The following is a 27802-nucleotide window of genomic DNA, read 5'->3' as shown; positions in this document are numbered from 1 at the left end:
GTCCTGGAACTTGATGTGTAGAACAGGCTGGCCTCAAACTCATAGAGATCCTCCTGTCTCTGTCTCCCGAGTGCTGGAATTAAAGATGCTTGTCACCAAGCCCTGTTCATAAAAATGTTAATGTTTAGGGATGGAGAGTAGCTCAGTAGATAAAGTATTTTCTGTACAAGTGTGAGACCTGAGTTCAGATCCCTAGCACCCATGTAAAAGAAAATCTGGTTGTTGACAGTGTGTACCTGTAACCTTAGCTCTGGGGAAAGGGGGTAGAGACAGGAAAATTGGCCAGCCTGTCTAGTTAAAAATGATCTGCAGGTTTTGTGAAAGACTGTGTCATCCTCTGGTCTCCACATGTACTCACGTGTGCACACACAAATCCCCTATGCCCCAAGCTTTGTGTTATGTTTACTGTGGCCCCTGGATGTTTAGGTGTTGTTGTTAGCTCCAGAAATTCTCTTTACCACCTTCATTGTCTGGCCCATAGACAGCTAACTGTACAACCCCTGAACATGGAGGAGGTTATCTAGTGGTCAAGGATTAAGCAGAAATCCCTGAGATGCTGTGTGGGGAGAAACTTACCAGGGTAGACATGGGAGAGCAGAGCTCCACTCTAGGTGTAGCCTGGGCCAGTGGTAGTGAATATCAGCTGGTGTGACTGCAAGTAACCCTTTAACTGTTTGTGCCTCAGTTTCTGTACTCATGAGACGTAGGATTAGCCCAGATGCACCTGATTTTGAGAATTTTTTATAGTGGTTAGTATGCCCAAAAGGTGTGCTCTTTGAGCACAAGAAAGCTGTGAAGCCTATGCCACATCTATTATCTCCAACTGTCTGCTTGGTTCAGTAGTAACAATATGTCAGCACACGGTTTCTAGTGTTGCAGAAAAGTTGTTGAGCTATGTTCAGTTGTTGGTACCTCTGAGTGGTGTGGACGGACATTCATCTAACCTGTAATTGAAAGGTAAGGCTACAGACCATCTCAGTGTTTTAGTCTGTGCAGTTAAGTATGGATCATTAATTTGCCCTTGTGTTTAGAACTCTGAGAGAAAATGCTGTGTTGTTTGCCTCTTTGCCATCCTTGTGTCTTTGAATTTGGTGTTGTCAATAGGAGGACTAATCTAGTGCAGAGTTAGCTTGTTGGAGACTTCACTGAATGCTGCTTGTGCCCTTCCCAATTGTGTGGCTGTGAACAAGTTACTTCACCTGCAGACCTCAGTTTTCTCATTTGTTGTGTGGGAAAATTAATCATATCACGTGATTACCATGATTTGAGATGACACACATGACACAGTGTGGGGCACGCTGTAGATGCTCAGTAAATAACTAGTACACAGCACCTGTTTGTGTTTTGTTTGTTTGATAGTCTCATGTAGTCCAGGATGGTCGCAAAATGAGCAGACAAAGATAACCGTGAACTCCTGACCCCCCCCCCCCATTTCATCTTTCAGTTGCTGAGACTATAGGTACACCACCTTGCTTGCACAGGCTAGCATTATTTACTTAAGCAGACTGCAGACTATCCCTAAATGTTTTTTCCCCATTGTGTTGAGATGTTCTTGAATTCACATAGGGAGAACTTTGATAAACACAAATTAGTTTTATGTTCAGCCCTTATTGATATTAGAAGTGTTAGTGGGTAGGAAGCCCTCATTAAGGCTGCCTCTCAACTCTTTGGGGGAGTATATGCAGCACTATGGAGAGTCTTTGTGTCATTGATTCACCCTGTCTTCATCATCTCAAATGATGACAACAAGGAAGAAATAAACAGAAAGACTTGATTCTTATGTTAAGCAAACACACTTGCTTGATTTTGTGACTTTTATCAAGTAAACAATTATACTGCACTTTCCAAAATCCTCAGAAGACACGATTGCTCTCCAGTCCAAATGAGCTTTGCTAGTCTGGCAGTGGGAGCTCTTACCACACTCTGTATGGCTGGATTTCTGGATCTCATTTGAACTGTTTGGTCATCAGTTAATCCTGTCTTAGTAAATCAGTTTATCCAGTGTTTAAGGAGTGCCTGCAATGTATGAAACCAGCTGATGCAAATACAAAGATGGTCAAAGACATCTTGTGCCTTTCAAGAGTAAATACAGTGTATGAAGAGTGTATCTAACAATAGGAATTGTTATCTGGTTTTATTTAGTTAGGGAAGTTCTTTTATGTATCGCATTGTTCTGTTTTATTCTCACAACATTGCTAAAGGATGTCACTACTACTGCACAAGTGAGGAGGAAGAGATCAAGAGAGAGTTCATAAAACTTAGCAAATGGCAAGGCTAGAATCTCAACCTCATCTCTCTTAAACAATGGCCTTTATTTCTTTAAGTAGCCTGTTGAGTGCTAACATGTCTGATGGACATATATGTACCACTTGTAGTCTTCAACAACGCTGGGAATTCTCCATCTCTTCATGTTAGAGAGCAGAAAATTGTCCTCAAACACACTGCACCGCTCCTACCCTCTCTCTTATTGGTTCAGTGGTTTCCTGTTGGCACCCCTGCACTCAGGATGACCCAGGAGCAGAGTAGGGAAAATAAGGAGATGTAAATTCTGTTTTTACCACCACTGGTTACTTGAACCTTCCTTCGCAGGTTGTGGAAAGGATGTGATGCTCTAGGGAAATGTTCATGGAGTCCTCAGGAAAAGGTCTCTTTCAGCCATTTTAGAGTGACATGGCAGCAGCACATGGGCATCTTAGACTGGACCTTGGCCTTGCTTGTGCAGTGCATCTGTGTGCAGCATATTGGAGTGTTAGTGTTCAGATTTCCAAAACAGAATGGGTAGACTGTAAATGTAGTTTCTCTGAAAGTTTTCTGGAGGTTATTTTGTGATAACTAAATATAAGGCAATAATAACAGCACCTTTTAAATGGAAGTTATTTTTAGTGCCCACCTTCCAGAAATCACTTGCCATTGTAATTGGTCTGTAGGGCTAGAGAATGAGACAGTAGTAAATTGGGCTACCACAAAATGTAGAAGCTGTTCAGTTTAGATAACATAAGACTCAATACTACAGTAAGGAGCCCATTTAGGAGTACATGAAATAGAATTTGTAGTTAGTTTTGATTTATTTTTATTTTTTAAAAGCTATCTATACAGTTTAAGGCAGAGTAAGAATGCAGCCAAGCACAGTGACTATAAGAGAGAAGTGCTCTCAGGACGGGGCTGGTAGGAGAGGCACTCTGGGAGAGAGACTCAGGTAAAATAGGCAGGGTGTTGCCGTGATCTGGACTAGTGATAGGTTTTTGTAGGAGGAAAGGTGAAAGGGATCATGTACTTGATTTTGGATTTAATATTTTGGGGTAATTGAGATGTTCCTAGGGGAAATACTGTTTAGATAGCTGTCTACCCAGGTCCAGGAAAACATGGAAAGATAGAGGTTTAATTTGTGAAAGACTCCGTAAAGTGTCGCAGAAACTGCATGCTTAAAATGAGAATGACCTCATGAGGAAATGGAGGGCAAGAAAGGGAGTTAGTTCCTGGTAGAGTGGGATAGGCCCTGACTGGAAACAGGGCACCTGTTCTTTTGGAGTAAATCCAGGATGTGGAAACCTGGGTAGGAAATTGGAGGTCAGCAACATGGTGGTTACTAGTGACTTTAGCTAGAGCCATTTTGGGCAAATGATGAGGACAGAAACCTGCCTGTTATGGAGTCAGGTGAGGCAGTCCATGGGGGAGAAACAAGGGAATAAGATAGAACAGTAGATGCAGAAGTTTGATTCTGAGGAATTCAGTGGGTAGTTAGGTGTGGGAAGAAGCTACGTTCATATTGTTTTAAATATAAGAGACTTAGGACTGGGAATATAGCTCAGTGGTCAAGGTGCTAGGTTTGATTTCAGGTACTCCAGGAATATAAAGTAAAAGACAGTAGACTGTCATGTCTAAAAGTGAACTGAGCATATCCATTAGAATAAGAGAAGTGAAGTATATAAAAGTACAGAGGGTAATTGCTTGTGCTCTGAGAAAGTAGAACTGGCTTTGGGAGTAGGACAAGCTCAGGAGGAAAGAGATAAATATTGCTTTGAGGCGCTAAAAGGATTTTCTAAAAGAGAATAAATAGGTTACCAAATCTCATTCATATTCATTCCCCCTTCCTCCCCGCCCCCCATAACCTGTGTGCAGGGCCTAAGTAGAATGGCAGTTATTGGTAAGAAAGAAAACATAGGAGACTGCATTTTCTAATAAAGATCCACTAATGAATCTAGGCAAGGTAGTGTGTCATCAGATTTATATATTAGAAAGATAACAGAGGCTTCCCTTCTTATTACAGAGTTTACAATTGGAATAAATTTGGGTTAGTGCATAACATCTTGGTAAGTCAGGCATTGTGGGTCACACCTGTAATGCAAACACTTGGGAGGCCAAGGAAAAAGAATCACCTCAAGTTCAAAACCAGCTAGTGTACATGAGTGAGTTCTAGGCAGCTTAGACAACAGAACAACATTCTATCTTTAAACAGACAAACAAACAAATATCCAGAAAACTGGATTTGGAGAATGGCTCAGTTAGTAAAGCACTTGATAAGTATGAAAATACCAGGTGTGGTAATGGACACTTCTTCCTGCTAGAAAGTCAAGATGGAGACAGGAAAATGGCTCCCTGTGATTCTCTGGCTTCCCAGACTAACCTAATTGGCAATCTCCAGGCCAGTGAGAGATCCTACTTAAAAGGAAGTGCTCTCAACCGTGGGGTTGTTTTCAGGCCTCTACACACATGCTCACACACATAGCCAGACACATTAAGAGAAGAAAGCTCAGGAAACTCTTAGGTTATCATGTTAATAATAAGACTTGAGCAGTTAATACGTGTTGGCTGAAAATACTGTGTGTGGGTGGCAGAAGAGCAGCACGCAAGGTGAGGAGCCGTCCATCCATGGGTTTCTTTCCTTTTTTAAACTGGTAAAAGAGAGCAGATTGAACACGTCCTGAGTCATTTCTGAAAGTTACTGAAAGGAATGGTGTTGGGTAGGTAAAAAACTAGACAGATTTACCTGGAGAAGAAAGTGCTGCTAGTTTTGAGTCGTAAGACCAAGTCATTGACACTGGCTTTAGTAGGGTGTTAGTGACTAGGAAAAGCTGTTTTGGAGAATATTGGGATGAACCACATTGTAAATTGGAAGGTATGGGTGACTAGGAATACTATTGAGGAGAAGAGGACAGAATTGGGCAGTAACTGTAGGGAAAAGTAGACTGAAGGGCTTTTAAAAGGTGAATATCAAGCATGTGTCGTGTTAGTGGGATAGATCCAAGTAGAGATGAAGAAACAGAGGGTGCTGCCGGGTGGGGTGGTGGCGCACGCCTTTAATCCCAGCACTCGGGAGGCAGAGGCAGGCGGATCTCTGGGAGTTTGAGGCCAGCCTGGTCTACAAGAGCTAGTTCCAGGACAGGAACCAAAAGCAACGGAGAAACCCTGTCTCGAAAATCCAAAAAAAAAAAGAAAAGAAAAAGGAAAAAAAAGAAACAGAGGGTGCTAAAAAAAAAAAAAAGTTATGAGGAGCAGAGTGTTCTGTCCATCCCAGACACAGGGCTCTAAAGGGAAAGAGGGCATCTGCTTGCAGTCAGGCAGGATGGGGACATTGGTTTCATGGCAGTATTCTGGTTTTGTCTTCTTTCTCTGTGTCATATCTGGGGAAAGTAGCTGAGACTTGAATTAAGGAGTAGCATTCACACAGCTATTATGCGGGAGGAAAGGTGTTAACCTTCTAGAAAGAACAATGAGTAATGTTACATTGTCACATCTAAGCTGTTCGAGGAAGAAAGGAGAAACAGATGGGGAGCAGAGACAGTGAAAAGGGGTGGATTTATTTTTTAGGCCAGAAAGCATGAGAAGGGTTGGGAACTGCTGCAGTGGGAAACTAGTACACACCAACTCCTCTTTAGATGCTTATCGTTTTTAGAGGGATGCTGGTGTTCGCCTGATGCTAGTAGGTGGTTCAGGTGAACAGTTGAAAAATATATTTGGTGCTAAAAACATTGAAAACAAATCCTAGGAGACTAAATGTTGGTTCTGTGTGGTTGTTGAAGTCCTGAGTTGAAGACAAGACTAAGGCTAGGACGACAGGAAGTGGAACCTCTTTTAAAAGATCTGCAGTTTGCAGTTTCGATGGGAGCAGAGGGGGGCTTTGGAAGCTGTGCTGGGAAGCAAGGAGGATGCTCGCCTCTGCCAAAACAGGTGAGCAGCTTTTGCTGCAAAAACAGCTGTATTCCAGGAGCTGTCAGGTTTCCTTTTGCTGCAAAAACAGCTGTATTCCAGGAGCTGTCAGGTTTCCTTTTGCTGCAAAAACAGCTGTATTCCAGGAGCTGTCAGGTTTCCTTTAGAGCAAGGGAGTAGATGAGCCTGCTGAGGATACTGTTGACCTCAGTTCTTGGGAGTAGTAGGCAGGATTGGGAACAATGTTGACAGGCAACATGAGCTGTCCTTAAGGCTTGGGTTTACTGCCATGATAGTGACACGGTAGGATTATTTTGGTAGTCTCTCAGAAGAACAAGGAACCTTAATGAACCCATTGGGCAGTAGCAACAATTTCAGACATAGTCATGTATTAAGAGATTCAGATGGTTGAGTTCTGCCTCCAGCTAGATTCCTTGGATCTGAGTGGGCCTAGAACTTTACATTTCTAGTATGTTTCCCATGGATGCTGATGCTGCAGGTAGAGCAGATATGTTCGTACTTTGAAAACCACTGGTCTAGAGAGATGGATGTGGCTAGTTGTGAACTGTAGCTCACAGTGATGAATAATACCCTGGCAGTAGGCAGAACTGACACAGATAGAGATACGGTTTACTTTCAGTACTAGGAATTGAACACAAGGCTTCATGTGTTGTAGGCAAGCCACTGATTCATATTCTCAGACCCGGAGTGAATGTCCTGTGCTGTTGCTCTTCTCACCAGAACTCTGAGCAGTTCATATCTCAGTCAGAGTCCACATGTCCTACTTTGGCCTGGGAGCCCCTACTATTTGTTCTCCTGCTTAAGTGTTAGCTTCATTTTCTTAGAAGCTTTTCTCTGTTTGCTCCTCAGGTGTCATACTGACCAACATCTACTATTTGAATCATATCAACTACACTTGTTGCCTCCAGACTTTAGCACTTAGCCATTTCACTGCCTGGTACTCATATGTCATAAAGGAATAGCCTATGTATGTGCTGATTACCTCCTTGTTGATCTTCTATTCTCAGTTTTATTTTTCTCTACCTCCTACCAATTGACGTTCTTCCTTCGTGAAGTTGTTGGTTATTATATGTCCCTAGAAAGGTACCTGGCACATAATGGACATTTGTAGAGTGAAAAGAAGCAAGAAAGCAAATTTTGTGGGAAAACCAGGGCATGAGTTATCTACTGCTGCTCTTTTTGTTTTTTGGGTTTTTTTGTTTTGATTTTTCGAGACAAGGTTTCTCTGTGGCTTTGGAGCCTGTCCTGGAACTAGCTCTGTAGACCAGGCTGGTCTCGAACTCACAGAGATCCGCTTGCCTCTGCCTCCCGAGTGCAGGGATTAAAGGCGTGCGCCACCACCGCCCGGCTTACTGCTGCTCTTTACATGATTCTTCTGATCTTCTTCACTCTTATTAACTGGGTACTTGACAAACTACATGGAAGGCGACTAGATATTATGTGTAGGTGTAATGCACTGGTAGTGTAGCAGTGTCCACCTGAAATTCTAGGTTTCTATTCCACTTAACTGAAGCCTGTCTGCTTTGCACTGCTGTGATTCTGAATGCCTCTAGGGTTTACTTGCTTATTTGACTTTATACTCTAGATCATTCAGAAGTTAACTGAATTAAATAACAAATTGAATGTTTGTTATTTAAAATAGCTGTCATATTATTTTTCATGAGTCTGAAATGAACTGCTTAATGTGTGTGAGACCCTGAAACAGCAAGGAGAGGATCTCCTGTGCACCACCATCAGCCAAGGTCCTGGCTGTGTGTTGGATCTTGGATCCAGCTATTCTCCGCCTGGAATCATTGAGTTTTCTCTATTGGGTTTCCCATCTGTGTACAGTATGCTTTCCTTTTACCTATGGAAAAGTTACACTCCTCCTGCTTTATTATTTCTGCCAGCAACTGCGGATTCTCTTTGCATTTGAAGCAGATGCAGCAGGACTGTTGATGCCACTTTTCCTTTCATTCCCTCTTAACCACACAGGTTTCTATTACCATTGTATTATTGAAATGGCTCCTGCCAACATTGCCAGAAACCTATCTGCTAATGAATCTGTTGGTCAGACCTCAGCTCTCATTTTTGTGCCCCATTTCCATTCCCACCCCTATGATTTAATTTGCTGGATGTTTGATTTTCCTGGATACTTGTGAAGTTTATCATTATCAGTTTGAGGTTTATAATACTCTAAGCCAAGTCCTTGCTCTTCTTTTAGTCATTGGCTTCTCCATTCATGCTTTAGCGCGGTTAAAAGGAAAATATTTTTTTTTAATGTTTAGCATTTGAATCCAATGGGCCCTTTAAATTTTTTGTATTTTTCAGCTTTATAACTAATTTAGAAGTAAAATTAAAAGGGCTAATGGAATAACAGATGGGTATGATGGTGCAGAACAAACCCCTTTGCATTTCTCCCCTCCACTCCATACAAAGCGGCGTGCTTTTTCTTGTGTATTTTGTGTATATTGCTTCTACAGGGTTTATAAATCACACTTGAGTGCCCCCCAATATTTCTGTTCTGGGGTGCTGGATGAAAATCAAGACTTCGTGTTCCCACCAGTTACATCTCCTGTCTTTATTCTGTCTTTTTAAAACTCCCTTTATAATATTTCATGTTTTTTTTTTCTGTTTCTATTTTCTGTTTTCTGAGAGCTGCTGCTACTCTTCTGTATTCTTGCAGACTCATTTCCTAGTGTGTGAGGAATTGTCTTACTTGGGATTCTTTACTCATAGAAGCATTCATTGCTTTGATATCAGCCATATTGTAGATTATCACGTGAGCTACCCTCTAGCCACTCTTTTACAGCTGTGGCTCTGGCCTCCTTCCCTGTTTGTCTGTCCCTCCTTTAGTTTTGTAACAGTATCAAATCATTTTAGGTTTGTTTTGTTCTGTGTTTATTTATGATGCATGAATGTATGTTTGTGTATATTTTAAAGGCGGGGTTTCACATAGACTAGGATGGCCTTGAGCCTTGAATTCCTTATCCATTTTCCTCCACCTCTTCAGTATTGGGGTATGGGGTGTGTTCCGCCAGTGCTGGGGATTGAACCCAGGGCTTCCCACGAGCCAGGCAAGCACTTTACTGAGCTACAAGTGCAGTCCTTGTTTGTTTGTTTGTTTGTTTGTTTGTTTGTTTGTTTTTATCAGCACTGGGAATTTAGGTTAGGGTCTTCTACATGCTAGACACATACTCAACCACTGAGGTCATCAACTTTGGGAGTTTCTTTGTTGTTGTTTTGTAGCAGGATTTGGATCTGCTATCTTACAATAGATCATCAGTAGTATTCCTTAGAGCAAAATTATTGAATGTCTGAAGTCTACAGAAGTGCCTCATTTCTCATTTTTTAAACCGTGAAGATGTATTAATACTGAACCCTGAGGACTGCGCAGTAGTTAAGACCGCTTGTTGCTCTTTCAGGAGAGGACCCCCCCCCCCCCCCGCGTTCAGTTCCCATCAACCACCTGGTGGCTTACAACTGTCCATAATTCCAGTTCCAAAGGATCCAATGTCCTCTTATGAACTCCACTAACCCTAAGAACACACATGGTGCACATACATTCATGTAGGCAAAACACTCACAAATGAAATGAATAAATCTAATTTAAAAAAACAAAAGCTGAGTCCTGTTGTATCAATGCCATCTGAGGCAGATTTTCTGTTAGGCACAGCTAAAGCTAGTCCCAGTTCTGGAACTGTCACAGGTTGTGTGGTGGTGAGCGAGTCGTTCCATCAGTCTTTGCACTGCTGTCATGTCACCCTTCGTTCTGTTCCTGCCCTTTTGTAGGTCTCGAGCTGTGCGGACCTGGATCTGCCTAGTGTACGGCGCTTCACAGACATATGCCGTCCACATTTTGATTTCCCATTTTCCTTTAGAAGCATATCTACCTCAGAAGGCTTTATATGGACCTGATAGTTTATTACTGCCACTCGGCACCTTTTGTGCCATCTTCCAAATTCCGATTCCAGACTTCCATGTGTATTTCCAGTGGTCCTGCTTACAATGACTTCTGTTCTTCTCATTCATAGCTTAGAGAGCAGTCAAAGGCTTCAAAAAAACATAGTAATCTAGACATAGCATAAAAATTAAACATAAGCTAATTTTATTGAAGAAAATAGGTGTCTTTATTATATAGTCGCAAAACATTTTATTTCTTATTTACAAGCATTATTCAGAATGATAGATGCAGACTCTCTATGTCATGCTTTATTTTCAGCTCACTGTGTGCATGCCATACTGCACCAGGTGCTTTCATCTTTACCATGATTGACTAGTAATGGGGACGGCTCAGAGGAGGAAGGGTCATATTAACTCACACTCTCACAGGGTTCAAGGAATAGTTTCCTGGGTCTGTGCCACATCATGGCAGCAGGCACATAGGATAGGGAGAGTGCCTTTACCTCATTGTAGATAGGAAGAAGAAGGGGATAGGAGTAGGCACCCTAACTTGTTAGTGACTTCCTTCCTCCTAGTAGGCTTGACCTCTCAAGTTTCCAGAAATTCCTAAAATAGTATCAGCATGAAACTAGAGACATTTCATGTTCAAACTTTAACTCTGCCACCAATACTTACCAAACTGAACTGTATGGGAGAGTTTTGTGTTCTGAACTTGATAAGGAGATAGAAGACTGTTGTGTCCTCTTAAGGAAACTAAACTCTGAGTGTGTTTCGTCCAGGTCCTAGACACACTGTTCACTGATTTTTAAATTGAGAAAAATCCATCTGTTAGGGTATCCTCTAAAGATCAGTTTTGAGAGCTGGGCAGTGGTGGCGCACGCCTTTAATCTCAGCACTTGGGAGGCAGAGGCAGGCAGATCTGTGAGTTTGAGGTCAGCCTGTTCTACAAGAGCTAGCTCCAGGACAGGCTCCAAAGCCACAGAGAAACCCTGCCTCGAAAAAAATCTAAATAAATAAATACCAGTTTTGAGCTAGCCATGATGGCTCTGTGCCAATAATCTCAATACCTGGGAGCTGAGCCAATAGTATTACTATGAGTTTGTGGCTACTTGGACTACCTAGTAAGCCCCAGACTAGCCTGAGCTACAGATGTGACCCTGTATCGCCAAACAAACAACTGTCTGTACCCTTGAGATTTTGCTCATAACCTGTTGTGTCCGTGGCCACTGAGTCTAGAACATTGCTTTCTTTGCATAATGTGAGTCATTCAGTAGTGATTGTGGGGTACCTACTTTTAAAACTTTACTTTCTTCACTGTTGTGGGTAAAAGACTGAAGCACTGAATTTGTCAGTGTTCAGAGAAAACTAAGCAACCCTCAGAACACAGCCTTCAGACTTCTTACGTGCTTTCGAAAGATGCCACAAAGCTTTGTGATTCGATGAGAAAACAGTGTCTGTTAGGAGTGACTCATTCCTGGTCACATTGTTCTTCAGAGTCGGTGTGTGCTTTTGATATGTTTTTAGTCTTTACTTCACATAAGTGAGAGTGTACACCACCACTGTCCACTGAAAATCAACACTTCAGTGATGCAAAATAATAATAATAATACTCTTAAAATCTCATAACAAGTGTTGGATTTATAAAGGATCTAAGGAATTCTGTTAATCAAATAGAGTTGGGTTTTTTAAACAATTGTTTTCAGTTTTTGAGATTATAATAGAATTACATCATATCTCCCCTTTCTTGCCTCCCTTCAATCCCTTCCATATAACCTCCTTGCTCTCTTTCAAATTCATGGCCTCTTTTTTTAAAATTGTTGTTGCATACATACTCATGTGTGTGTTCATTCCTAAAAAATGAAAACCACCTGCCCAGTCCTTAAAATGTTACTTGCATGTGTGTATTGACAGCCATTTGGTGCGCTCTTCCTGAGGAAGATTTCCCACTCTCAGCACTCTTTGTTGCCTGGAGTTCTTTGTCTAGAGTAAAATAGAACCAGGTTTTAAAAGTAACCTTTTCAGAATATTTTTGGGATAGTTTTATTTTTTAAAAAAGTCATAAAATGTAAATCCTCACAAATAGAAATTCCCAACTCCCATTCCCCTTGGGAAAAAAAGAAAAACCTATAGACTGATGGTACACTGATACAGAGGACCAAAATTCTGCCTGGATGCTGATGCTCTCAAATGCATACCCCTTGGCCAGACCTCTCCTAGCTTACAGATAATGCTCACTTGACATTTCCATGTGCAATAACTACCTTAAACTTACCATTTCTGAAGCTGAACTTCTGGTGTTTTTATTGTTAAATATTGTGTGTGTGGGTACACGCACATGCTTCTACTTGCCAGCCACAGTACACTAGTGGAGGTCAGAGGGTAACTTGTAGGAGTCAGTTCAGATTCCATCATGTGAATATTAGAGATAGCATTCAACAAGCTTGCTTGGCAAGTGCTTTAGCACTGAGCCATCTGGTGAACTTCTGGTCTTCACTTGGCTTTCTTCTGTACTCTGACATGCCCATAGCTTTCCTCTTCTTAGATAATGACATCTCTCAACTCCTTAGAACTACAGAATACTGTAGTGACTGTGACCTTATCTTTTTCCTTTGTGCTAGTCCTGCTCATTAGCAACTCCCCTAGGTTTTACCTTTCAAAAGTAATGTAGGTATGAACCCTTCACTATAGTACTACTAGCTCTATCCTATTCAGGGAACCATCCAGGTTTGCCTGGATTGTTGTTCCTGCTCTTTGCTTGGTCTCCTCACCTCCAGCCCTGAGTAATTCATCTAAAACAGTCTTCTTAAAGTGTTAACCGTGCTGGGAATTCACATGGCCCTGCAAGGTCTGCTATGGCTTGACTGCCACCTCAGCACCTCTGCTCTTCCGTTCCTCCTGCTTTCCCATCTCTCAGTTTTCCCCTTTCAAGCCTTCAAATTCTCTTTTACACTTAAATATCTTCTAAATACTGTAAAAATGTCTTGAAAGACCCCCCCCCCACACACACACACAAGAAACCAACCCTCCCTGCATGTCCTATAGAGAGTTTTGTTTGTTGTTTTGTTTCCAAAACAAGGTTTCTCTGTGTCGCCTTGACTGTCTTGGAACTCACTCTGTGGACCAGGCTGACTTTGTTCGAACTCAGAGATCTGCCTGCCTCTGCCTCAGAAGTGCTAAGACTTTGTCCTGTAGAGATTTTTATTTGGCTTGTTTATTGTTGTCTCCCCAGTGTATTTGTCAAATGGGTGCTAAATTCCTGACATTTGCTACCTGTGACCTTTTCTTTTACAAAGAGATACGAAGTAGTGATGGAGCATCTTTTGCCCTTGCTACTTGTCACTCTTATGGGCACCTGTGCACGTGATGGCACTGGTGCGTCAGTGGAGCACCTGATTCTGGGAGGTGTACTGTTTGAATGGTTTCTGACAAACCATTGTACTCCCTTTACTAAAAATCATAACAGCATTGCAGACAGATGTTTGTGGAACAGAAAGCTCTCAAAGAATGCCTGGCGTGTAGATGTTGCCACAGTTACTACTGTTGTAGCCCCCAGACCAGCTGTGCAATGCCAGCTGTGCTCCCAAGCAGCAGGACTGAGCAGGCTCTTTGCCACCTGTTTTCTTCCCTCTTTAAGGATCCCCTAGGTGTGTTGGGCCCCCTTCCCCCACCTCTCTCATTCCTCCAGCCTCTTTTTAGGCCCTCGGGTTCTTACTGCTTCTTTCCCCCACTCTGTTCAGCAGCATATAGTAAGTTTTACTTTTCCCTTCCCAGTCTGCTCAGAATCTTCCTGTCTTGTTTTGTTTTCCTTGCCTCCTATCCTTTTGTTCTGTGTATAAAATGAAGTAAAATTTCCTTATCAGTTCATTGTCTCGAATTGTATTTGTATATACACAAAAGGAAATGTTATAGGTGTCCAAACAAAGGTAAAATTGATGTTTTTATAGAGGGGGAAAACCACAAACAAACCAGCTTTAAAGGTTGTTCAGGACCAGGCACTGAACCAGGCACTCCTGCTCCTCCCTCCTGTCTCCACACCTTCACTTCCGTGGCCAGTGATTGATTTAATCTCCTACCACCCAACTGGGAACACGACTGGGGAATCATTTCCTATGTACCACTTCAGCACTATCTGAAGCTTCCTGCTATTTTAGAGTCTTATTTCCTGTTGCTATGGCTCAGTGATCTCAAAGACACCCCCCCACACACACACCCTTTGTTGTATTAGTAGTTCTTGTGGCCCGATCTGGAAACCTAGCCACCATTTAAAAACCTGTATATATATGTGGATGTATGAAATCGTGTTGTTTTTCCCAGTGATCAAATGTGATCAGTGTTCAAAACAACTGAACTTTAAAAAAAAAAAAAACAGCATGTTTTTAGCCTGTGGTTTTGTGAGTCTGTGCAGAGGATGTACCCTCCTTTCAGCATGTACTTGGAAGGCTTTAGCTTGAGCTTAGCAGTCTTTATTTATAAGGTGAACCAACTTTTTCTGTTGTTACAGTAGTAAAAGAACAACATTCTTTTTCCTCCTTGGCAATTTAAACATTATTGATGCTTTACCTCTGTGTATGTCTGTGCATCATGTGTGTGCTCATTGCCCAGGGAGGCCAGAAGGTGGTGCTGGATCCCCTGGAACTGCAGTTCACTGATGGTTGTGAGCCTCCATCTTAGTGCTAGGAACTGACCCAGGTCCTCTGGAAGAGAAGCCAGCGCTCTTAACTGCTGAGCAACTTCTCCAGCCCTCTGCTCCATTTATTGATAGAATCAATTTTTTGAGGGGGGGGGGAGTTAGGCCATATACTTTGGTTTAATGTTAGTTTATAATTTTTCAGTAACATTCATTTTCTTTTGAAATGCTAAAATTTGCTTCTTTCACATAAGAAGACTAAATTTTAACTTATACCTTTTAAAATTGTATTTGAATTGAGCAGTAAAGCTCTGATTTAATCACTTCCCTCTTGCCTGTGACAAAATACCTGACAAATTTAGGAAGGATTTCTTTGGCTTACTGCGGAAGGGTAATGTCACAGCGGGAAAGTGGTTGGAGGAGTGGAGAAGCTGACAGACAGTGCTCTGCTGCCCAGTTGCCTTGTCCTTTTTGATCATTCCTGGGCACAAGGTGGTGCTTCCCACAGCAAAAGTGGATACTTCCTCCTGCCTTAACCCAGTCTAGCAGCTCCTTCACATATGTATCAGGGGATGTGTCTTCTACATGAGTTCAGGTCCTGCCCCCAGAAATACACGCCTTTTACTTATATTTCTACTATTTTTTTTAAACAGATTTATTCAAAAGATTTCTGAAACCAATAAAAGTTCAGAGGAGGGGAGGGGAGAAGAAGAGGAGAGAAGGATTTATCCCTGCTTATGAGCAGTTGGTGCATTGTTTGGGAACTGGGAAAGCGATACATTACTTTTATAACTACATCTGTTTACCCACTCATTAGCTGAATGAAAGTTCACTGAGTTTCTGCTGTGTCTTTAAAGAATTTATGTGCAACCCTCCCATCCTCCCACATACATACCTATAATCTCAGCATGTAGGAGACAGAAAAACAGAGGAGAACACAGATTTGAGGCCAACTTGGGCTATATCAAGTTCAAGGCTATTTTGGGTTATGTAGTGAACACCATCACAGACAGACATAAGTACATTGTCTGGAGTTTTGCTAAAACTAAACCCTGTCAGTGACCCTCTGGTAACATTTTTATTCTCATTTGCTGAAAGAAAGAAGGAAAAAGAAGGTAAGGCATGTGTTTGTATTTTAAGTTAGAACTTCACCTTTTGAAGGCTTTCCCAAAAGACTTCAGGGCTTTATTGTCTTAGCCTGCTAGGACTAATGCAAAAAAAATTACCACAGACCAGTAATCCAATAGAAACTTGACCCCAGATGATCAGCCTGCCAGCAAGGCCTGCTTTATTCCAAGGTTTCCTCTTGGTTTATAGACTTTTGCCATTTACCTTTTGGCTCACATCCCTTTTTCATATGTATGTGGTTGGGGTCCAGGAGGGGAGACAATTCCGGTGTCTTTTCTTACAGGAATACTAATAAAAGTGGGATCTGGCCTCTTTCCCCCACGCCTGCTGTGGTAACCTTACTGCCTTCCTTAGTGGGCTCCTATCAATAGCTACCTGAAGGCTAAGATCTCAGCATGTGAATGGGCGGGCAAAGAAGACATACACTTTAATTCACTGAGAAATGGAGTTTGTAGCCCAGTGTGCTGGCACATGGCTATAATAGAATCCAAGCACCTAGGGCACCAAAGCAGTCTATTCCTTCCATGAATTAGACATGATTTCTAAGAACTTAAAAGTTAATCTATGTGTTAACTCTTTAACAAATTAAGCAGTGTCCAAAATATTTTATATATCTTTCTGTTAAGCATATTAAAACCTCATAAATTTACTTGATTCGAGTTACTTTTTAATTGCTGTTGCACAAACTTGGTTAGTTTTTCTTTTACTTACTGATTGCCCTTTGCTAAGTACACTTTCTCACAGCATGGGTCCCAGATGTTGTCCAGAAGTTGCTAGAGATGCTGATGTTTATACATACTTCTACTGAAGCAATTTATTCTTTTATTTTTACTTTTGAGATTATAATAGAATTACATCATTTCCCCCTTCTCTGTCTCCAAGCTCTCCCACATATCCCTCCTTACTGTCTTTCAAATTTATGGCCTTTTATTTTCATTACTTGCTAAATACATACATACATACATGGATATGTGTGAATATATAATTTTTCACACATAAGCATATTTATATAAATTTATATTCCTAAATACATTATACATATATATATTTCTAAATACATAAATACAACAAGCTCAGTTTGTATAATGTTTCTCGTATGTGTGTATGTTTTCAGGCCTGACCTTTTGTACTGGATAACTGGCTGTGTTCTTCCCAAGGGAAGATGATTTCTCCCGCTCTCAGCATTCTTTAGTTGCCTGTAGTTCTCGTATAGGGCTGAGCACTGCCTGCCACACCATCACTGAACTCTTAGAAAAGAACAGCCCAGATGAAGCTAGTTTGATGTATCCACAAGGCTTGCACACTTGGATGTTAGCTTCTTTTCTGTGGAAGGTCAGTCTTCTTCAGATTCTACTTTGATCAGGCTTTATTTTCCTTACACAATTCTTGCTCCTACTATTTCAGTTTTCCTATATTCCCATTTTTTTATTTGAGGCTTTTTTTGATCTGAAGAATTCTACTGCTTGGATATTCGCAATTCCCTATTTTCCTGTTCTGTGATCTTAACATTTTTTATGTTCTCTTTCGTCTGGATTCCTGGTACATCTGTAAGTACATGGAGAAACACAGTTATATTTTGCAATGTGGGCCTTGGAAACTGTTTGTTCACTGTCAAAGCTATTCTTCTTCCTCCATCCCTTCCTCCCCAGGTAATTAGCACAAATGAATATAATGACTTTTGGGGTCTTTTTCAAGGGCAGCAGTCAATGTGTCAGCTTCCCCAGAAGACTGTTGACTGGAAGCCAGCCCATGAATTAAGAATGAGAAGTGTGAACCCTTAACACAAGCAATTTCAAAAGTAGGGAAGCAATAAAGCATGCCTAGAAATGCTGCTGTCCCTTAGCACTGAAAGGGTTAAAAACCATCCGCGGAGGTATTTTCTTTAAATTTCATGTCTGTTGTAGTTGTGTCAGTGTAAAGGTAAGTGGACGAAACTCGATTTTGGAATTCACTTTTTGCATGTAAAGTTAAACACGTACAGTTTGTTGATTCTTACATGCGATCACTAAACAGACCCTAAAATTAAAATTACTAGATGTTTAACCTAATAATATACCCCTGGGTTTTGTTTTTTTGGAGGGAGGAGATAAGACCTGCTTTTTTCAAACTTTATTCAAAAAGGTTGTAAATCCAGCATGCGTCCTACACTGACTATGTGTGTTCTCACAGAACAGCTGCTATTCACAGCAAGGTCCTAATGTTTTCAGCACAGCTTAAGTAGCTCATAAGTTCTGGACTTTTTTTTTTTCCAGTGATTAGTAAAAGATTTATTTATTCAAGAATAGAGTCGGGGCTGGAGAGATGGCTCAGTGGTTAAGAGCACCGTCTGCTCTTCCAGAGGTCCTGAGTTCGATTCCCAGCAACCACATGGTGGCTCCAAACCATCTATAATGAGATCTGGTGCCCTCCTCTGGCGTGTGGGTATACATGAAGGCAGAAAGTTGTATACATAATAAATAAATAAATCTTTAAAAAAAAAAAAAAAAAAGAATAGAGTCATCCTTGCTAAACTTAATAGGAGATCTTAAAAGTTGGTCCAGTTTTCCTCCCTGGATAAATCTTTCCTTTCTGTCCATGTCTTTTTTTATTTCTTTTTTTTAATTGATTTTTATTGAGCTCTACATTTTTCTCTGCTCCCCTCCCTGCCTCTCCTCTCCCCTTCAGCCCTCTCTCAAGGTCTCCATGCTCCCAATTTACTCAGGAGATCTTGTCTTTTTCTACTTCCCCCATGTCTGTTTTGAAAACATGATACGAGAAGACAAGGGGCACAAATGCCGGCACGGCTCCTAGAAGTGAGTTCTCAGGGGTGGGTCTGAAATTAGGATAAATATTTGTTGATATTGTATAGGTCCAGTGAATCAAAGCAGGATCTTTGATGTGTGTTTGACATTTGGGGTCTTTGTACTAAAGCAGATACTCCTGTTTCAGCCGGGCCCTTAGGTTAAAGCACTTGACCTATGCCCTTCCGGTCTTCAGAGACACATCATACTTGATTGGGTCAGGTATTGGGGAGAGTGGCTAGGGTCACAGGCTTATATTTGGAACCCACATCTTGGCTCCTCAGGGCTTATTTTTTGTCATTGCAGTTTATTGTTGTTGTTGTTGTTGTTGTTTTTTGAAAGTGTCTTTGTTATTAAAAAGTGACAGGAAGCATGATCCTGAAATGTTTGTCATGATGTGACATATCCTATCACCACTAATTGCTAGTACGCTGGTGCAGATGCAGCTGCCCAGACTACAGTGTTATATTGGCATATAAATAATAGTCTATAATGAAAATTTGTTTATTACCACTGGAGTTTATCTGACAGCCCAGCAGCGCTATTTTCTGTTAGCCTTATTCTGTTCATATGTTACTGTTCTGAACCTTTAAAGGGTCCTTGCCATACCAGTCTACATTGACATTTTGTATGTTTAGAACCCTAGTCCTAGAAAGGAATGCGAGGTCATGGAGACCAGAATTTTGGAAGTGACACACACAAACTCTATGGCTCAGAGTTTTTGCAGGGTGTGGTGGCACATTCTTTTAATGTGGAGGATGAGGCGGGAAGATCTCTGTTGATTCAAGACCAGCCAGGAGTACATAGTAAGACCCTGTGGAAAGAATGAAAAGGTTAAACCTCCAGGTAATAATAAGCATGTCAGAAAATAGATGGTACATGCTATTCTGGGTTGCTGGAAGATTCAGGAGATAAAAGTAGGTATTAAGAAACAAGGGTTTTAAAAATGGTTAAGAAACATTGGTCTAAAGTCTTTCATTTTCTCAGACTAAAAGAATTTCTACTTTTGTAAATCTGCAGTAGAAACATGTCATTAGAACTTGTTCTGACTCCAAGATGTGGGACAACTTAGTAAAATGTAAGCATGGCCACAGGGGTGATGCATTCCTAACTCCACATTTTCACATGGAGATCTGAAGCCAGATTAGTTCGAAGAGCTTTCTCAAAGAGGAGGGTGTTGGTCTGTCAGTGGATGTGCCCCTCAGTGGCACTGGAGAGTTTGGGAGCTGGAGTGTGTCTGAAAGAACCAGTATGGGGTAGGCTAGGGTTCAGAACCTGAGCCTAGCCAGTAATAATCACTTAATGTGAACTGATGTTCACTATTGCTTGATAATACAGATAAAGGATGGATTAGATTCAGAATAGAAGTATCCATGTTCATTAGAGCTGTGTTCTGTGACAGGTAGAAATAGGTTCTGGGTTTTGAGGAACTTACCTTCTTTTCAAATCTTTTTAGTCAGTACCTTAGGAGTTTAGAGAAACTTCTGCACTTTGGACTTCTGTTACTTACTGTGGTCCTGGACAGAGCTAGTTTATAACTTATCCTGTTGTAGAAAACAAGAAAAAAGGACACTGCTAATGACACTGGAGACTTTGACATAGATGGGATAGGAGAGCACTGGACTATAGCTCAGTGCTGTATTTCTTCCCTAGTGGATGAAAACCTGCTGGGCTTGAGCCTCAGCATTTATGAACACACACACACACACACACACACACTTTTCTGGTAGTGTAACTGTAAGATGAGAAGTTGGGTGCTTTGGTGCACAGCAGACTTGTGAACTTGAAGGCAGTAGGTTAGATCCAGGTGTTTTGTGTTTGGAGTGAGGACCAGAAAGCTTAAGAACACAGTGGAGCCAGTGACTAGTACACTTGTTCACTGCTGAGTGAGAATAGAAAGCCAGAGCATATTGAAGATCTGCAGGCAAGATTCTAGAATCCAAGGAGACCATGTTGGCAGAGGAATTTTGATGCTGAGACAAATAACCCAGGCAGAATTTTGGGAATGAGATTCTTGGGTATAGTCCCTGAATTCTAAGGATTCACAGTTTCTCCAGTCAGTAGGTTTCAGATACCACTTATTTCTGCATTTATTTTTTTTAACTTAGTGCACACATTGTGCAGACCTATCTATCACCTTTATTCTTTCCTTCACAAAATAGTTTTCAAAGTCTTTTGACTAAAAAGATAATTAGACAAACCAATGGAGGAAGCATCCTCCATTGAGTTCTAGGAGCCCTTAGGAGGTAGTAAAATGTAATGTTGGACAGGCTTTTTATATGCAAGCTCAGGACCAGATTTGCAACTCCTGGGGCCATGGGCATTTTTTGCTTGAGCCTCCATAATCTGAAGGTTTAAAAATTTTCAACAGGCACTTGAAAATTGCATTATTTCCAGTTTTTGGATTAAGGATATTTGACTTCTGTATTAAAAACATGAGCAATAAACTGAAAAGTTGTTATGTGGTCTGCATGCTGACTGATTTGTACAACTGTGGAACCAGTGAACACAAAGGATATATTGTAGGTTTCACACAATGTTTTTGCTAGATCACTAGAAACACATTATAAATCATTTTGTGAAAGACGTAGAAATGTAAAGATTCTGCTGGACGATGGTGGTGCACACCTTTGATCCCAGACTCAGGAGGCAGAGGCAGGCGGGTCTCTGAGGCTGAGGCTGGGCTAAGTCTATAGAGTGAGTTCCAAGACAGACAGGGCTATACAGAGAAACCCTGTCTCAAAAAACAAAAACAAAAACAAAAACAAAAAACCGTGTGTGTGTGTGCACGTGCGTGCATGCACACTGACAGATGTACTCAGATTATGCTTGATCTCGATGCTAAGTAGTTTTTTGATTAAATGTTTTATTCTGAGATAATTATCCATTGACCATACTTGAAGGTATGGTGTTGATGGAGGTTTGGTATGGGTAAATAATACCCATGACACATTGCATTCAAGATTATGGTTATATCCATCAACCTCAAAGGTTTTTTCTTTATATTTTGTCTTAATTGCTTTAATGACTTTTAAAAATTACCTGAAAATGAACTCTAAATTGTGTCTGTGCAAAGTGTCTTGAAGGTTTTCAATAATTCTCTGTCTAAAACAGGTGTTCTCCTCCTTAATCCCAGTAGCATCAGAATCAGACCATTAACTGTAGCTAATGGCAGACTGTAGTCTAGTTAGGGCTGGGTTTTTTTGGTTTTTTTTTTTCTATCTGGGTTTTTTATTTTCAATAGGCATAAAATTATCTGATATATGGTTTACAAGTACTTTCTTCCAACAGTGTCCTTGAAAGTAGCAAACTTTTCTATGGTTGAAGAGAATATGCGTATGCACATGTACAAGTTGGGTAAAGGCTTGTGGGAGCAAAGATAGACACTGGATGCCTTCCTTGATCACCCTCCAGCACATTTTGATACAGGGTCTTTCAGGGAATATTGAACTCACTGATTGACCTCTGCTGGCTGAGCAGTGAGCCCCAAAGGCTTTGTTGTAAGTGAGTTTTCAGACAGGAGCTGCTGTCCCGGGTGTAGGTGGGTCTTGGATGTCAGAACTCAAGTCTTCATGCCTGCAGGCACTTCACTAGCTGAGCCACTTCCCTACCCCTTGTTTGAACTTTCTGTTTCCAAAAAATTACAAATTCACATGCAGCTACCCAAAGGACAGAGTGTTCCAGTGGGTCCTTCTTCTCCAGTTTTCTAGATGGCAACATGGAAAACTAGTGCAGTATCACCCCCAGGACCCTGGCCGTGGTACTGGGAGACAGAGGCACTGTCACCATGGGCTGGCTGTTCCTGTTGTTCATCTGCCGCTATGTCTTCTGCTTCTACTCCTTGAGTGGCGACTTCCCCTAAGCTGTTCCTTGTTTCAGCAGTTTTTCATCTCAGATATGATATGTAAATGAGATGTAGTAGAATCCTTCTGGGATTGAATTTTTTGTTTTGTTTTGGTTTCTCTGTGTAGCCCTGTTTATCCTAGAATTCACTCTTGTAGACAAAGCTGACCTCGAATTCAGAGAGATCCACCTGCCTCTGCCTAGAGCTGGGATTAAAGGCGTAGCCACCACTACCCAGTGGGACAGAATTTTTACACTCCGTGTAAACTGTGTTTCAGGAGAGTTTCAGGATGTTGCAGGTGTCCGTCATTTATTGTCTTTATTGCTCAGTTCCATAGCATAGATGTACCAGAGTTTAGTGATCACACAGTAGAAGACATATTTTTTTCTATTCTCTCTGTCTCCTGTTGCTTCCCCTTCCCTTTTCCTCCCTAACCTATTGTGAATAAAGATATTACAAATAAAGCTGGGCGGTGGTGGCGCACGCCTTTAATCCCAGCACTTGGGAGGCAGAGGCAGGTGAATCTCTGTGAGTTCAAGACCAGCCTGGTCTACAACAAGAGCTAGTTCCAGGACAGGCTCCAAAGCCACAGAGAAACCCTGTCTCGAAAAACCAAAAAAAAAAAAAAAAAAAAAAAAAAAATTACAAACATTTGTGTAGAGGTTTCTGAGTATAAACTTTCATTTCTCTGGGTAAGTGCTTAAGAGTGAAGATGCTGGATCATGCGGTAATTACATTTTTTAAAGCAAATATCTGAGCTGTTTTCAGAACTAAAGTACCATTTTCTATTCACCTGTAATATCTGGGTGATTCAGTTTTTCCATATTCTCATCACATTTGGTGTCATTCCTCTTTTTAATCCTTTTGTCAGTGTGTAGTCTGTCTTGCTATAGTTTCAATGTACATTTCTCTGTTGATTAAAGATGCTGAGCCCATCTACATGTCTCTTTGACTGACTGTATATCTTTGGTGAGATGCCACTGTCTATCCTTATTCTAATTGGATGATTTCTATTTTTGAATTTTGACAGTTCTTTTTATAATTACAGAGTTTAAGATATATGGTCTACAAATACTTTCTTTCATTTTGTTGATTTTCTTCTTGTTTCATGTCACAGAGCAAAACAAAGGCTTAATTATGATAAAGTCTAGTTATTTTTTTCCACTTATAGATCACGATTTTGGTGTCTAAGAACTTTTCCTTGTTTTTTAGTCTTGGAAATTTTCTGGTATCCCCCCCCCTTCCAAAAAGTTTTTTAGCTTCTCAGGGATAAATGTCTGTAATTGTAAATGACATGCTGAGGCACCTGGTAATGGAGAGGTCAAGACCCAGCACCCAGTATTTGCTTGCTTGATGACTCTGTTTGGCTCGATTTCAGAAGTTTGAAAGCTGTGTATATTGTTCTTCCTTTGGTTAGAGATGCATGCCCTCTGTTGTTTCTAGGTGCTTTAGCCACAGGTCTGATCCACAGGAAACAGGGAAAATCTGGGAACTCACCCCCTGCCCTGAGGGCACTACCCAGTTTGCTTTCTCTTCTCTGCCTTGAAGAGTCTTTGTGATTATAGATACAGCTCACTGTCAGAGCACAGCTAGGACTGGAGATGGATCTCAGTGGTCGAGCACGTCCCCCCAAAAGAGAAAGACTTCTTTAGATTTGTGTGAATCTGAATTGTTGTAGACTTTTAAATTGTACCCAAAGGGTGAGCAATGAAAATTGTGTATGCACTATCTTCCTGGAAGAAGAAATCAGTAGTTTTGTTATGCTTATAGAATATTGCCAAACAGAAAAGTGTACAAATTAACATGCAGATATTTCCAGAAAAATAAGTGATGTTCATTTGCTCTTGCTTATGGAGTCAGCAGTTGAGCACATTTTCTGGATTTGCCATCACCAGAGGCACTGCTACCGTCTGTAAGATAGAGAACACCATCCTTGCACAGAGGTTCACAGCTCCTCTAACAATGGGGAGTGAATTCCTTGAGTCCAAGAGTTCTGGGCTAGCCCCAGCAAGATAGACCTTGCCTCTTAAAAACAATGAGCAGAGTCAGACGGTGGTGGTGCATTCCTTTAATCCCAACACTCGGGAGGCAGAGAAAGGCAGATCTCTGTGAGTTCAAGACCAGCCTGGTCTACAAGAACGAGTTCCAAGGCAGGCTCCAAAGCTGCAGAGAAACCCTGTCTTCAAACAAAACAAAAGCAAAGAGGCAAAGGCAGGCCGGCAGATCTCTAAGCTCAAGGACAGCCTGGTCTATGTAGAGAGATTCTGTTTCAAAACAATAAAAGCAGTAACACATTTAGAAGCTGAATACAGACCCACAGCCTTAACTTAAAGCACCTAGGGCGGTCATCTGGATTCTTGGATTTCTGGAGGAGTAATGGCTTGTGAACCACTTGTTAGTTTGTTGATGTTTTTAGATAGTCACACTGAATAATAGTTGTAAGTCTACATTGGCTTAGCTCACATTTGTCACACAATGAAACCTCTCCTACCACCACACAAAAGTAGAGGAAAAGAATGAAAAAGAAACTTTGTTCTAGACTACTGGACTTTGGAACTAAGGAGATGTGGTTTTGGACCCTGAAGTATGCTTATCAGCAGGACTAGCCTCAGCAGAAGCCCCTGTCGTTAACCATAAGGAGATGCGGTAGGCCTGAACTATGATTGTTTACATTGTGAAAACAAAAGTAGCTATTGATTTAATCCTATTACATGGCATTGATTTTAGAAATCATTGGATTGGTGCTAGGATTTAGGGTTTAATCCTGTAAAGATCAGACTTTCTCATCTTATTGATCCTAAGTCCTTTTTAATCTTATTAATTATGCCAGGCTGTTTTCCCAAAGTGCTAGTGCTTGCGTGCATGCATGTGTGTATATGTGCAGTTGTATGTGTACATGCGCGTGCGCGCGTGCGTGTGTGTGTGTACATAACTCTTTTTCTAAGATAGCCGTGCCCCTCCTTCTGTCTTTGAAAGAGAACTTGAGCTTTCTCATGAAGAGCTACAGAACCCTTTACAGGTCCCCAGATTAACATCACTATTGTAAGCATGATGTGAGTTCTATATTCCTATAGCTAAGATTAAAGTAAGTCTTGGCAGGCTTCTGGAGAGGGACTCTAGTCTTAATCTTGGATTTCCTGAGAAGGCATGTGCTACTCTGCGGAAGGGTGTGTGTGTGTGTGTGTGTGTGTGTGTGTGTGTGTGTGTCTGTCTGTCTGTCTGTCTGTCTGTCTACATGCGCATGCACATTTAGAAGCTCTTAGTCAGAAATATTAGTTAAATTAATTATAACTGGGATACTACTCTCCTATGGTAAAACAGAAAAAAAGTTCATTTTGTTTTTCTTTTTTTTAAACATTTATACTGAAATTGTGCAGTGTGTGTTAGGAAACAAAAATACACATTTAGACTTGTGGCTTTTGTATTCACTTTGCAGACTTTTTTTTTCATGGTTATTTTTCGAGACACGGTTTCTTTGTGAAGCAGTAGTCCTGTCTATCCTGGAACTCACTCTGTAGACCAGGCTGGCCTCATACTCACAGAAATCCACCTGCCTCTGCCTTCGAAATGCTGGCATGTGGATATAAAGGGGTGCACTGCCACCACCTGGCGCTTTGCAGACTCTTAACTGAATGAAACCTTACGCTCTCTCGTTCATTTTTAACTTTTTCCCACAAAGGATAATTATTGACCATCCCAGGAATCAAAATGATAAATTTTAGATAGCTATACATTCTTATTTGGGGGTAGGAACTTTCATAATTAGATCAGCAGTGTTGTGATTGATCAAGAACTACTGGGTGTGCTAAAGAGTGCCCTCTCTCTCAGGTTCTCTGGTTAGAGTGGTGCTCGTGGTTGTTTTTAACTAGCATGTCCACATTAGCTTTTGTTGTTTCTATGGGGAGGGGGCTGCTGCAATACCTGTGTAGAGGTCAGAGAACAGTGTGCAAGAGATGACTTACGCTTTCCGCCATGTGGATCCTGAGTATCCAGCTCTCGGCTGCTTTAGTGGCAGACACCTTCTTGCTGCCCCAGAATGCAGTTTTGAGCAGGAGTGTTAGTGAAGTCTTTGGATTGTGGTAAGGTGGCGTTTTGATGTTGTAGGTGGAAAACCCTAGAATATGTTCTTAACCATTATACAACTTAAGGGTTAAGAATACCTTACAGTACTCTTATGACTTAAGATTTCCTTGTATACAGTGTATGCCATAGCAAACTGTTGTGGTTTGAAGTGATATAAAACTGGTTGGGGAGGGAGTTTTATTGATTTCTCAATAAATTGAGTCTCTTCCCACCCCCACTTTTTTTTTTTTTAATACAGTATCTCACTAAGTATCTGGCCTTTATCTTGTAGTTTCCCCCAGAGTTAGAGTTAGAGGCTGGGCCCAGTGTCTTTTTTAGGCATGTATGTATGAATGATACTTTGCTTATTTATTTAAAAGGAAATTATTATAATTTCTTTACCAAAAGGAGAACTGGATCTTTAGTGAATTTCTAATGCTGACATTACAGTCTTGAAAAGTAGAAAGAAGAATCTAATTACATAAATGAGAAAAACTTAGGGCTAAAGGACCTACTTTTGGTATAGGGTAATTGTATAGGAAGGGGTAGGGGCTTTAGCTTCTAATCTTCTTTCAGGGAGGCTCCGTATCAGGCTTGCACAGAAAAATTCAGTGGAGCAGCTCCTTTATCATAAAGGGAATTTTAATTTAAAAATGTTCTTGCATCATGAGCAGAGCAAGCGACACTGGGCATTTTATCTCCTTCAAACCACATTACCAGTAATTGCTGCATTAAATCAAAGTCAGAAGAGATTACAGGTCTGAATAGAGCAAGGAGCTGGTGCCGACCCAGGGATTCCCACACTGCTTCGTTGTTGTCAGAGCCCTGCCCCTTCCTCAGCAGGGATGATAGTTAGGGGAGCTGCCCTGATGTCTGACTGTGCATGTGCATTGTAGGATGCAAGGTGACGAACACAGTCTGGGAAGAGAGGCAGTCACACATCTAAGACTCCACAGCTTCTCTTTCTGTTAACTTTTCTGTGGCCCCAAGGGGATGACTGACTGTTTATCTGTTTGTCTTTATATATCTATCTATCTATCTATCTATCTATCTATCTATCTATCTATCTATCTATCTATCTATCTATCTATCTATGGTACTACTAGATAAATAAGAGATAGGCATAAAAATCATGCATCCCCCTAAACTCATATATAGATAATATTCTCTCCTTCCTAAATTATCGGAGATGATGCTGAGGAGCCTCACTATGTACTGGCCTTGTTTGTGCACTAACTGATTTTACACAGTGCTATTGTTACTTTCTTCTTTCAGATGAAGAATGTGAGGCAGAGAGACTTTAAATAACTC

The 27802-nt window shown here is 41.1% G+C and overlaps 1 protein-coding gene and 1 pseudogene across 27 annotated transcripts in view; one reads left to right on the top strand and one right to left on the bottom strand.

Annotated features, from left to right (window-relative positions):
* Rbfox2 (RNA binding fox-1 homolog 2) overlaps positions 1 to 27802 on the top strand; it is a 253680-nt gene that overhangs the window by 131574 nt on the left and 94304 nt on the right. The gene's annotated exons all lie outside the window — the stretch shown is intronic.
* LOC130888795 (NADH dehydrogenase [ubiquinone] 1 beta subcomplex subunit 4-like) lies at positions 17262 to 20537 on the bottom strand (annotated as a pseudogene).

The sequence above is a fragment of the Chionomys nivalis genome, chromosome 17 (assembly GCF_950005125.1).
Source record: "Chionomys nivalis chromosome 17, mChiNiv1.1, whole genome shotgun sequence".
Lineage (NCBI taxonomy): Eukaryota > Metazoa > Chordata > Mammalia > Rodentia > Cricetidae > Chionomys > Chionomys nivalis.
This window is presented reverse-complemented; position numbering and strand designations above follow the sequence as displayed.